At 48.1% G+C, this 14,272-nt stretch overlaps 1 pseudogene; it reads right to left on the reverse strand.

The window, feature by feature from the left end:
* Positions 1 to 11,333: 11,333 nt before the first annotated feature.
* Positions 11,334 to 14,043, reverse strand: LOC148141474 (putative G protein-coupled receptor 139; annotated as a pseudogene).
* Between the last annotated feature and the right edge of the window lie 229 nt (positions 14,044 to 14,272).

Genomic DNA, 14,272 nt, shown 5'->3' on the forward strand with positions numbered 1-14,272 from the left:
CTCCGTAAACACCACCAAGACCACTGTCTCCGCAAACACCACTAAGGCCACTGTCTCCGTGATCACCACCAAGACCACTGTCTCTGCATTTACCACCAAAACCACTGCCTCCACGATCACCACCAAGACCACTGTCTCCACCATCATCACCAAGACCACTGTCTACCGGATCACCACCAAGACCACTGCCTCCACAATCCCCACCATGACCTCTGTCTCCGCAATCACCACCAAAACCACTGACTCCATGATCACGACCATGACCACTACCTCCATGATCACCACCAAGACCACTGTCTCCACAATCACCACTAATACCACGGTCTCCGTGATCACCACCAAGACAACTGCCTCCGCAACCACCACCAAGGTCAATGTCTCCGTGATCACCATCAAGACCACTGAGTCCGCGATCACCACCAAGACCACTGTCTCCGTGATCACCACCAAGACCATTGCCTCCGCGATCACAACCAAGACCACTGTCTCCTTGATCACCACCAAGACCACTGTCTCCGCGATCACCACCAAGATCACTGCCTCCGCGATCTCCACCAAGACCATTGTCTCCATGATCACCACCAAGGCCACTGTCTCTGCAATCACCACAAGGACCACTCTTTACGTAATCTCCACCAAGACCACATTCTCCGCAATCAACGCGAAGGCCACTGTCTCCGTGATCACCACCAAGACCACTGTCTCCGCATTTACCACCAAAACCACTGCCTCCACGATCACCACCAAGACCACTGTCTTCACCATCACCACCGATACCACTGTCTTCGGGATCACCACCAAGACCACTGCCTCCGCAATCCCTACCATGACCACTGTCTCCGCAATCACCACCAAATCCACTGACTCCATGACCAACACCAAGACCACTACCTCCATGATCACCACCAAGACCACTGTCTCCACAATCACCACCAATACCATGGTCTCCGTGATCACCACCAAGACCACTGCCTCCGCGACCACCACCAAGACCATTGTCTCCGCAATCGCCACCAAGACCACTGTCTCCGCGATCACTACCAAGACCACTGCCTCCACGGTCGCCACCAAGACCACTGCCCCCACCATCACCACCAAGACCTCTGTCTCCACCATCACCACCAAGGCGACTGTCTCCGCGATCACCACCAGGACCACTGTGTCCGTGATCACCACCAATGCCACTGTCTCCACCATCACCACCAAGACCACTGTCTCCACCGTCACCACCAAGAGCACTGTCTCTGCGATCACCACCAAGACCACTGTTTCCGCGATCACCACCAAGACCACTGTCTCCGTGATCACCACCAAGACCACTGCCTCCGCGATCACCACAAAGACCACTGGCTCCATCATCACCACAAAGACCATTGTCTCCGCAATCGCCACCAAGACCACTGCCTCTGCGATAACCACAAAGACCATTGTCTCCATGATCACCACCAAGGCCACAGTCTCTGCAATCACCACCAAGACCACTCTCTCCGTAATTACCACCAAGACCGCTGCCTCCGCAATCCCCACCATGATCACTGTCTCCGCAATCACCACCAAAACCACTGACTCCACGATCACCACCAAGACCACTGTCTCCACAATCACCACCAAGACCACTGTCTTCGGGATCACCACCAAGACCATTGCCTCCGCAATCCCCACCATGACCACTGTCTCCGCAATCCCCACCAAAACTACTGACTCCATGATCACCATCAAGACCACTACCTCCATGATCACCACCACGAACACTGTCTCCACAATCACCACCAATGCCACGGTCTCCATGATCACCAGCAAGACCACTGCCTCCGCGACCACAACCAAGACCAGTGTATCCGCGATCACCTGCAAGACCACTGTCTCCATGATCACTACCAAGACCACTGACTCCACGGTCGCCACCAAGACCACTACCTCGACCATCACCACCAAGACCACTGTCTCCATGATCACCACCAAGACCATTGTCTCCGCAATCGCCACCAAGACCACTGTCTCCGCGATCACTACCAAGACCACTGCCTCCACGGTCGCCACCAAGACCACTGCCTCCGCGACCACCACCAAGACCAGTGTATCCGCGATCACCTGCAAGATCACTGTCTCCATGATCACTACCAAGACCACTGACTTCACGGTCGCCACCAAGACCACTTCCTCCACCATCACCACCAAGATCACTGTCTCCATGATCACCACCAAGACCATTGTCTCCGCAATCGCCACCAAGACCACTGTCTCCGCGATCACTACCGAGAGCACTGTCTCCACGGTCGCCGCCAAGACCACTGCCGCCACCATCACCACCAAAACCACTGCCTCCACGATCACCACCAAGACCACTGTCTCCATCATAATCACCAAGACCACTGTCTTTCGGATCACCAGCAAGACCACTGCCTCCGCAATCCCCACCATGACCACTGTCTCCGCAATCACCACCAAAACCACTGACTCCATGATCACCACCATGACCACTACCTCCATGATCACCACCAAGACCACTGTCTCCACAATCACCACCAATATCACGGTCTCCGTGATCAACACCAAGACAACCGCCTCCGCGACCACCACCAAGACCAGTGTATCCGCAATCACCTGCAAGACCACTGTCTCCACGATCACTACCAAGACCACTGCCTCCACGGTCGCCACCAAGACCACTGCTCCACCATCACCACCAAGACCACTGTCTCCACGATCACTACCAAGACCACAGTCTCCGCGATCACCACCAAGACCATTGTCTCCACAATCGCCACCAAGACCATTGTCTCCGCGATCACTACCGAGACCACTGTCTCTACGGTCGCCACCAAGACCACTGCTCCACCATCACCAGCAAGACCACTGTCTTCCGGATCACCACCAAGACCACTGCCTCCGCAATCCCCACCATGAACACTGTCTCCGCAACACCACCAAAACTACTGACTCCATGATCACTACTATGACCACTACCTCCATGATCACCACCAAGACCACTGTCTCCACAATCACCACCAAGACCACTATCTCCGCGATCACCACCAAGACCACTGTGTCCGTGATCACCACCAAGACCACAGCCTCCACCATCACCACCAAGACCATTGTCTCCACCATCACCAAGACCACTGCCTCCGCAATCCCCACCATGACCACTGTCTCCGCAATCACCACCAAAACCACTGACTCCATGATCACCACCAAGACCACTACCTCCATGATCACCACCACGAACACTGTCTCCACAATCACTACAAAGACCACTGTCCCCGTGATCACCACCAAAACCACTGACTCCATGATCACCACCAAGACCACTACCTCCATGATCACCACCACGACCACTGACTCCACAATCACCACAAAGACCACTGTCCCCGTGATCACCACCAAGACCACTGTCTCCGCATTTACCACCAACACCACTGCCTCCACGATCACCACCAAGGCCACTCTCTCTGCAATCACAACCAAGACCACTCTCTCCGTAATCACCACCAAGACCACTGCCTCCGCAATCCCCACCATGACCACTGTCTCCGCAATCACACCCAAAACCACTGACTCCACGATCACCACCAAGACCACTGTCTCCACAATCACCACCAAGACCACTGTCTTCGGGATCAACACCAAGACCACTGCCTCTGCAATCCCCACCATGACCACTGTCTCCGCAATCACCACCAAAACCACTGACTCCATGATCACCACCAAGACCACTACCTACATGATCACCACCACGACCACTGTCTCCACAATCACCACCAATGCCACGGTCTCCGAGATCACCAGCAAGACCACTGCCCCCGCGACCACCACCAAGACTAGTGTATCCGTGATCACCTGCAAGACCACTGTCTCCACGATCACTACCAAGACCACTGACTCCACGGTCGCCATCACGACCACTGCCTCCACCATCACCACCAAGACCACTATCTCCATGATCACCACAAGACCAGTGTCTCCGCGATCACCACCAAGACCACTGTCTCTGCAGTGATGACCAAGACCACTGCCTCCGCGAACACCACCAAGACAACTGTGTCCACGATCACCACCAAGACCATTGTCTCCACATTCACCACCAAGACCATTGTCTCCGTGATCACCACCAAGACCACTGCATCCGCGATCACCACCAAGACCACTGTCTCCACGATCACCAAGAAAGACCACTGCCTACATGATCACCACCAAGGCCACTGTCTCCGCAATCACCACCAAGACCACTGACTCCGCAATCACCACCAAAACCACTGACTCCACGATCACCACCAAGACCACTGTCTCCACAATCACCACCAAGACCACTGTCTTCGGGATCACCACCAAGACCACTGCCTCCGCAATCCCCACCATGACCACTGTCTCCGCAATCCCCACCAAAACTACTGACTCCATGATCACCATCAAGACCACTACCTCCATGATCACCACCACGAACACTGTCTCCACAATCACCACCAATGCCACGGTCTCCATGATCACCAGCAAGACCACTGCCTCCGCGACCACAACCAAGACCAGTGTATCCGCGATCACCTGCAAGACCACTGTCTCCATGATCACTACCAAGACCACTGACTCCACGGTCGCCACCAAGACCACTGCCTCGACCATCACCACCAAGACCACTGTCTCCATGATCACCACCAAGACCATTGTCTCCGCAATCGCCACCAAGACCACTGTCTCCGCGATCACTACCAAGACCACTGCCTCCACGGTCGCCACCAAGACCACTGCCTCCGCGACCACCACCAAGACCAGTGTATCCGCGATCACCTGCAAGATCACTGTCTCCATGATCACTACCAAGACCACTGACTTCACGGTCGCCACCAAGACCACTTCCTCCACCATCACCACCAAGATCACTGTCTCCATGATCACCACCAAGACCATTGTCTCCGCAATCGCCACCAAGACCACTGTCTCCGCGATCACTACCGAGAGCACTGTCTCCACGGTCGCCGCCAAGACCACTGCCGCCACCATCACCACCAAAACCACTGCCTCCACGATCACCACCAAGACCACTGTCTCCATCATAATCACCAAGACCACTGTCTTTCGGATCACCAGCAAGACCACTGCCTCCGCAATCCCCACCATGACCACTGTCTCCGCAATCACCACCAAGACCACTGTCTCCACGATCACTACCAAGACCACTGACTCCACGGTCGCCATCACGACCACTGCCTCCACCATCACCACCAAGACCACTATCTCCATGATCACCACAAGACCAGTGTCTCCGCGATCACCACCAAGACCACTGTTTATATATTATGGGGAACAAAGAAATGGCAGAAGAGTTGAATTGGTACTTCAGATCTGTGTTCACTGGGGAAGACACAAGCAATCTCCCAGAGGTAACAGTGGCTGAAGGACCTGAACTTAAGAGAATGTATATTTGCCAGGAATTGGTGTTGGAGAGATTGTTAGGTCTGAAAATTGATAAGTCCCTGCGGCCTGATGGTCTACATCCCAGGGTACTGAAGGAGGTGGCTCGAGAAATCGTGGATGCGTTGGTGATTATTTTCCAGAGTTCGATAGATTCAGGATCAGTTCCTGCGAATTGGAGGGTGGCTAATGTTGTACTACTTTTTAAGAAAGGAGCAAGAGAGAAAACAGGAAATTATAGACCAGTTAGTCTGACCTCAGTGGTGGGAAAGATGCTGGAGTCAATTATAAAGGATGAAATTACGACACATCTGGATAGTAGTAACAGGATAGGTCAGAGTCAGCATGGATTTATGAAGGGGAAATCATGCTTGACTAATCTTCTGGAATTCTTTGAGGATGCAACTCTGAAGATGGACGAAGGAGATCCAGTAGATGTAGTGTACCTGGACTTTCAGAAAGCTTTTGATAAAGTCCCACATAGGAGGTTAGTGAGCAAAATTAGGAAGCATGGTATTGGGGGCAAAGTACTGACTTGGATTGAAAGTTGGTTGGCTGACAGGAAACAAGGAGTAGTGATAAACGGCTCCATTTCGGAATGGCAGGCGGTGACCAGTGGGGTACCGCAGGGATCAGTGTTGGGACCGCAGCTTTTTACAGTGTATATTAATGATATAGAAGATGGTATTAATAGTAACATTAGCAAATTTGCTGATGATACAAAGCTGGGTGGCAGGATGAAATGTGAGGAGGATGTTAGGAGATTACAGGGTGACCTGGACAGGTTAGGTGAGTGGACAGATGTATGGGCAGCTGCAGTTTAATGTGGATAAATGTATGGTTATCCACTTTGGTGGCAAGAACAGGAAGGCAGATTACTACCTAAATGGAGGAGAAAGTGAGGACTGCAGATGCTGGAGATCAGAGCTGACAATATGTTGCTGGAAAAGCGCAGCAGGTCAGACAGCATCCAAGGAGCAGGAGAATCGATGTTTCGGGCATGAGCCCTTCCTGAAGAAGGGCTTATGCCCAAAACGTCGATTCTCCTGCTCCTTGGATGCTGCCTGACCTGCTGCGCTTTTCCAGCAACACATTTTCAGCTACTACCTAAATGGAGTCAAGTTAGGTAAAGGGGGAGTACAAAGAGATATGGGTGTTCTTGTACACCAGACAATGAAGGCCAGCATGCAGGTACAGGAGGTAGTGAAGAAAGCTAATAGCATGCTGGCCTTCATAACAAGAGGGATTGAGTATAAAAGCAAAGAAGTTCTTCTGCAACTGTACAGGGCCCTGGTGAGACCGCACCTGGAATATTGTGTGCAGTTCTGGTCTCCAAAGTTGAGGAAAGACATTCTGGCTACTGAGAGAGTGCAGCGTAGGTTCACGAGGCCAATCCCTGGAATGGTGGGACTATCTTATGTTGAAAGATTGAGTTTAGAAGACTGAGAGGGGATCTGATTGAGACGTATGAGATTCTTCAAGGATTGGACACTCTGGAGGCAGGAACCAGAGGACACAGCTTAAAAAATAAGTGGTAGGCCATTTAGGACAGAGATGAGGAGAAACTTCTTCACCCAGAGAGTGGTGGGTGTGTGGAATGCTCTGCCCCAGAAGGTAGTGGAGGCCCAGTCTCTGGATTTGTTTAAGAAAGAGTTAGATAGAGCTCTCAAGGATAGTGGAATCAAGGGTTATGGAGATAAGGCAGGAACAGGATACTGATTGAGGATGATCAGCCATGATCATAATGGATGGTGGTGCAGGCTCGAAGGGCAGAATGGCCTACTGCTGCAAATATTGTCTATTATTTATTCTCCAGTCTTCTGGCACTATTTCTGTTACAATGACGACATAAATATCAAAGCCAAAGACTCTGCATTCCCCTCCCTGGCTTCCCAGAGTATCCTAGGGTAAATCCTAACCAGCCCAAGGGACTTACCTATTTTTACTCTCTCCAGAATTGCTAACACTCCTCCTTGTGAACCTCAATCCTATCTAGTCTAGCAGCCTCTATCTCAGTATTCTCCCGACAGCATTGTCTTTTTCCAGTGTGAATACTGACAAAAAGTATTCATTTCATGCTTCCCTAGCTCCTCCGACTCCACGCACAACTTCCTACTAATATCCTTGATTGGCCCTAATCTTACTTACATCATTCTTTTATTCCTGATATAACAATAGAAAGCCTTACAGTTTTCCTTGATCCTATCCACCAATGACTTCTGGCTCTTCTTAGTTCTCTCTTCAGGTCATTCCTGGTTAACCTGTAACCTTTCCACCTATCACATTTCCGACGCCCCTCCCCCAAGTCCCTCCTCCCTACCTTTTATCTTAGCCTGCTGGCAAACAGACTAACCTGTAACTCCCAATCACTCTAGCTGAGCCATCACATCACATCCTAACATAAGCCTTCTTCTTCTTCTTGACAAGAGATTCAATTTCCTTAGTAAAGCTCAGCTCCCACCCTCGACAACCTCCGCCCTGCCTGACATGTACATACTTATCAAGGACACACAGATGCTGTTCCTTGAACAAGCTCCACATTTCAATTGTGCCCATGCACTGTAGGTTCCTTCCCCATCCAATGCATCCTAAATCTTGCCAAATCACATCGTAATTAACTTTCCTCCAGCTATATCTCTTACCCTGCAGTATATCCCTATCCCTTTCCATCACTAAAGTAAATAAAAGTGAATTATGGTCACTTTTGGGCAGCACGGTGGCACAGTGGTTAGCACTGCTGCCTCACAGCGCCAGAGACCCGGGTTCAATTCCTGCCTCAGGCGACTGACTGTGTGGAGTTTGCACATTCTCCCCGTGTCTGCGTGGGTTTCCGCCGAGTGCTCCGGTTTCCTCCCACAGTCCAAAGATGTGCAGCTCAGGTGAATTGGCCATGCTAAATTGCCCATAGTGGTAGGTAAGGGGTAAATGTAGGGGTAGGGGTATGGGTGGGTTGCGCTTCGGCGGGTCGGTGTGAACTTGTTGGGCTGAAGGGTCTGTTTCCACACTGTAATGTAATCTAATCATCAAAGTGCTCACCTACCTCCAAATCTAACACCTGGCAGGGTTCATTACCCAGTACCAAATCGAATGTGTCCTGTCTACATACTGTGTCAGGAAACCTCCTGCACACATTGGACAAAAGCTGACCCATCTGAAGTGGGTCCTACAGTGTTCCCAGTCAATATTTGGAAAATTAAAGCCCCCATAAGAGGGCTTTAATCTCGAAGAGGGCACTGTTGGTATGATCAGCAAGTTTGCAGATTACACAAAGATTGGTGGAGTAGCAGAAAGCATAAGGGACTGTCAGAGAGTACAGGAGGATATAAATAGAATGGAGAGTTGGGCAGAAAAGTGGCAGATGGCTTTCAATCCAGACAAATGTGAGATGATACATTTAGGCAAGACTAATTCTAGAGCGAATTATACAATGAATGGAGGAGCCTTGGGAAAAGTTGTTGGGCAGAGAGATCTGGGAGTGCAGGTCCATTGTACCCTGAAAGTTGCTGCACAGGTGGATAGAGTGGTCAAGAAGGCATATAGCATGCTTGCCCGCATTGGACAGGGTATTGAGTATAAGAGCTGGCAAGTCATGTTAACATTGTACAAGACATTGGTTCAGCCGCACAGAATACTGTGTACAGTTCTGGTTGCCACATTACCAAAAGGATGTAGACGCTTTGGAGAGGGTGCAGAGAAGGTTTACGAGGATGTTGCCTGGTATGGAAGCTGCTATCTATGAAAAGAGGTTGAGTAGGTAGGTTTATTTTCACTAGAAAAAAGGACGTTGAGGGGGGACCTGATTGAGGTTTACAAAATTATGAAGGGTATAGACAGGGTGGATAGAGACAGGCTTTTTCCCTGAGTGATAGATTCAATAACGAGAGGTCATGCTTTCAAGATGAGAGGTGGAAAGTTTAAGGGGGATACACGCAGCAAGTACTTCACACAGAGGGGGGTGGGCATTTGGAACACGTTGCCAGCAGAGGTGGTAGAGGCAGGTACGGTAGATTCATTTAAGATACGTCTGGACAGATGCATGAGTAGGTGGGGAGTAGAGGGATACAGATGCTTAGGGATTGACTGACAGGTTTAGACAGTACATTTAGATTGGCTCAGGCTTGGAGGGCTAAAGAGCCTGTTCCTGGGCTGTAAAGTTTCTTTGTCCTTTGTTTTTTATATCAACTACCTTGCTATCGAGGATCATTTTTGCGATTTGTTTTTGTGTGTGTGTGTGTCTGTGTGTGTGTATCATCACTGTCTACAATGGGAATCACTATGTCCTGAAGGAAGTTTGAATGATTTAATTAAAATGGTGTGAATCAAAGATTCAGAGTCTCTCTCTCTCTCCATCCCTCCCCTCACCACCTACTCCAGCTTCTCCATCCTGCATTTTCGATGATACAATGCCACCCTCTGCTGGACTCTCCACACTATTGCAAAAGCATCAGATTTATTTTTGGAGAAAATATCAATGTCCCGTGAATCTGTCACACTGTGAGCTTTTTTAGATTTTTAGATTACATTACAGTGTGGAAACAGGCCCTTCGGCCCAACAAGTCCACACCGACCCGCCGAAGCGAATCCACCCATACCCCTACAGTTACCCCTTACCTAACACTATGGGCAATTTAGTATGGCCAATTCACATGACCCTGCACATTTTTGGACTGTGGGAGGAAACCGGAGCACCTGGAGGAAACCCACGCAGACACGGGGAGAACGCGCAAACTCCACACAGTCAGTCGCTTGAGGCGGGAATTGAACCCGGGTCTCTGGCGCTGCGAGGCAACAGTGCTAACCACTGTGCCACCGTGCCGCCCACCGCGCAGCTTGTTGAAACAAGAAACAAGAATGCCTTTGAAGACGCAGAGCAGTTTTACCCGATCCCCTGTGATTTTGACCCTGAGATATGCAGATAAGAAAATGAACAGGCCCAGTGCTAATCTCATCCCTTTGTATCCTTTCTCACTTAGAGATCGTGAGAGTATATCAGAAAACATTTTAAGCTGCAGGACATGTTTTAAAATTCACTCTGTCTCCTCACAAAACAGTTCAATTGGAGACACCTGGACACAGTTACAGAGGAAACACATTATTTAATGTACATAATGGCAGAAATACTGCTCAAAGATAGATAATTTCCACATTGCAGAGGGAGCAGAACATTTCTCCACATGAACATATCTCAGTCCAATTGCAAACCTCTCCACACCAGCTGTGTGTGTGTGTGTGTTGATGGTTCTGTTAGTGTGGATGGTGCAGTGAGCTGCTGCCCTCCCTCTGTCCGCCTCCGAGTGAATCCTTGAGGGTTTTCACACTCCCCTCCAGAACCCCTCCCCTACCCATGCAGTGGTGTGGGAGGCCACTTTCAACACAAGGCAACTTCATTTCACTATTTTGACTCTCCACCCCATGACTGAAAATTTCTGATAAGAGTGCATTGGAGTAGCTGCCCATTGCAAATGGGAACCATGAGACTAAGGAGTAGGGAGCCCAACCATGTGTTATCACATATAAGTTTTATTTATTAATGACATAAGGAATTCCTGTAACTGGATATTTTACTGTGTTATTGAACTTCACTCTGAACTTAGACAAACATGCTGCATAAATAACTATTTGGTGGGTGCATTCTGATGATGCCTTGCAATTACTTGCCACAAATTCCTAACAGGGAAATCTATCTCCATTCCTTCACTGTCGCTCAGTCAAAATTCTAGAATTCCTTTCCTGATAACGTTATGGATCTAACCTGCAGCACATGGACTGCAGTGGTTCAAGTAGGCAGCACATCACTATCTTCTCAAGGGGCAACTAGAGATGGGCAATAAATGCTGACCTGGCCAGTGATGACCACATCCCACAAATAAATTAAAAACAAAATAATTTCATGGTATGGAGGCAATAAGATCCTGCTGTTGGCTTCATTGAGGAGTTTTACAAGGAATTCGTGTTGCCAAATATTTCACTGCCTTACTGATTTTTGCTCTGAACCCAGGCAATGTTGCTGCATAAATAAATGTGTTTGTGCAACAACTTAGGATCTGCAGCATATAACCAACAACACTGAAGTCGTATAGAAAAGGCGGGTAATCAGCAGAATAGATTCCTTGAGTGACATAATATAAGAAATCTGCAACAACGATTGACCACAGGAGAATAAAGCTCCCAGAGATGGTGAAGAGCAAAATCACAGGCTTCCTTCTGCTCTCCATCTCTAGGTCTCTGCAGTTGTCTCCTTTGCTCTAACTCTTCAGCCTCTTCCGGACTCGACTGGCCACTAAAATGTGTCTGACTGTCAGTGCATTGAGCAACAGAATTAAAGCAAATGGCAGTAAAGGGGTCAAAACTGAATCAAGCCAATCTATTGCCACCCACCAAATCTCAGTCATGTAGCTTGATTTTGTTTTAAAGAAGAATGGTACATTGTTGATTATCCTTGCTGGCTCATATTGAAAATAGAAGGGGATGTTTTTCAAACAGAACAGGGTGCAGGTTGTTGCTAGAACTACAGTTGCAGTTTTCTCAGTGCAATATTTTGTTTTCAGCTTCTGACAACAAATGGTCACAAATCGGTCAAAGGAGAATGTGATGGTGAACCAGACAGAACAATCCCTGGCTGTACTTACCAGGACCCCAGTAATACTACATACAGGGGTTATGTCCAGGAAAGACCATGGGTAATAATAATAGGGAAGTCTCCATACTATAACATCAGTGGTAATGACCATCATATCTGCAGCTGCCATAAGCACCAAGTAGCGAGTGGTGCTAGGAGAAACACCACACGTTCCCCTGGAAAGGATTGAAATTGCCAGCAAATTAACTGTGGAAGACAAATAGGAAAAGACACAGTGAATTACTGATCATAAACTCCCCCTGTCTGTTCTAGACAGCATCAATAAGATTTACCATGCAATAATGGCACAATGTGTGAGAGTGCAACTGGTTTGAAACTTAAGTCTTTCATATCTACCTCAGCTTGTTCCTGAGCTCAGCCCAATTACTCCAGAGATTATGGAGTTTGGACAGGGACTGAGTTGACTGTGCCAACTAGGAAAGTAGAAGGAAATCTGTGATTTTGTTTTGTAGCAAAGTAACGATTTGAATGACTGTAATGAATTCTTACAATTCTCAGCTCCAACTCTGACAAGGGTGAAAACCCATTGGAAATCAAGATCCCAACTCAGTTGTAGAACTGATGATTGGACTGTCAATAAACCAAACTCTCCCCTTCTCCTTAAATCATGTCATTCCCTGCTTTTATCATTGGCCCAAATCCTGAATAAAGCCACAACAGGACCAGGAAATAAATCATCAGAACTTGTGTAACATTTCAAACAAGACTACTCTATGTATCTTACACAAGTGCGGCAGAACAGAGCATGCAGGACTTCATCAGTGACAATGTGTGAATGTTAGGACTGCTGTGATATTTACACTGTAAATTACAAATCAGAACACAGTAGCTCAGTGGTTAGCACTGCTGCCTCACAGCACCAGGGTCCTAGGTTCGATTCCAGCCTTGGGTGACTGTCTGTGTGGAGTTTGCACATTCTCCTTGTGTCTGCGTGGGTTTCCTCCAGGTGCTCTGGTTTCCTCCCACATTACAAAGGTGTGCAAGCCAGGTAAATTGGCCATGCTAAATTGCTCATAGTGTTAGGTACATTAGTCAGAGGGGTTACTCTTCAGAGGATCAGTGTGGACTTGTTGGACTGAAGGGCCTGTTTCCACACTGTAGGGAATCTAATCTAATCTAAAGTACATGACAAATGTATTGACATGCATCGATCAGGAAGGGAATCTGCCAAGATAAGTCTTTCCTGACCAGACACGGTGAGGAGGGGAGAACTTTCAGAATGGATTGGTAGTTAGATCAAGCTTTCCAAATCAAAACGGGGTGCATCTGCCTCAATTCCTCTAATTAACAACAACAAATCTATCTCATTTGAAATTCACAACTGATCATGTGTCCACAGCCGTTTGTGGAAGAGAGTTCATCTACCCATTCTGTGCAAAATTGTTCCCTAACATCCTTCCTAATGATCTGCCCTCATTCTCAGACTATGTTCCTCCCCACCTCCTTTCAAGAAGATCCCTCATTCTAACTAGTGAAAACAGCTGATCTCTTCCTGTCTTTTCCTTTTAATATCATGACGGACTTTGCTCAGATCACCCCTTATCATTGAAAATTCTAGCAAAAGAAAGCATCATTTGCATAACAAAAACTGAAATTGTTCAGCAGTACTGGCAGCATCTGTGGGAGATACAGCAGAGTTAACATTTCAGATCCAGTGACCCTTCTTCAGAACTAACTGTTATGATCTCTCCTCACACCTTCAAACCATAAGAAACCAGACTGAGATCAGAAAATACTTCAGCAGCAGTAAAAGTGTCTGTCAGTGGAGAATTGTCCTGAGGATGTAACTCAGTGAATTGCTATCACAGTTCTGGTGTCTGGATAAGGCTGACCAGTCAGTGAGCTGGAGACGTTACAGTTCAAAAGACAAAACCAGAAAGCAGATCAGCAACAGATTAAAACAAGTTCAATTGTCATAATACCATACCTGGAACACCAATAACAGCAAGGATGGTGTAGAACATTTTTGCCACATGATCAATTAGTCGATGCATTTTTCTTTATGAGGTGATCTGTCCCTTCAGGCAGCTGACAAGCTCCTTCTTTGTAACTGTGAGCTGATGCACTCTCAGAGACGCTGCATTATACTGTGTGGAAAATCCGTGGGGAGATCAAGGTTTCGTTGCTGCTTTTTTTTTCAAATTTCTGTAAATGAACAAATTAATTACAATAACAAGTTTAATCCCAATTATGGATGAGCATTGCTGCTCAGTACATCATAAC

The sequence above is a fragment of the Chiloscyllium plagiosum genome, unplaced genomic scaffold (assembly GCF_037043375.1).
Source record: "Chiloscyllium plagiosum isolate Xiang-an unplaced genomic scaffold, Cpla_swu_hap1 HiC_scaffold_33, whole genome shotgun sequence".
Taxonomy (NCBI): Eukaryota; Metazoa; Chordata; class Chondrichthyes; order Orectolobiformes; family Hemiscylliidae; genus Chiloscyllium; species Chiloscyllium plagiosum.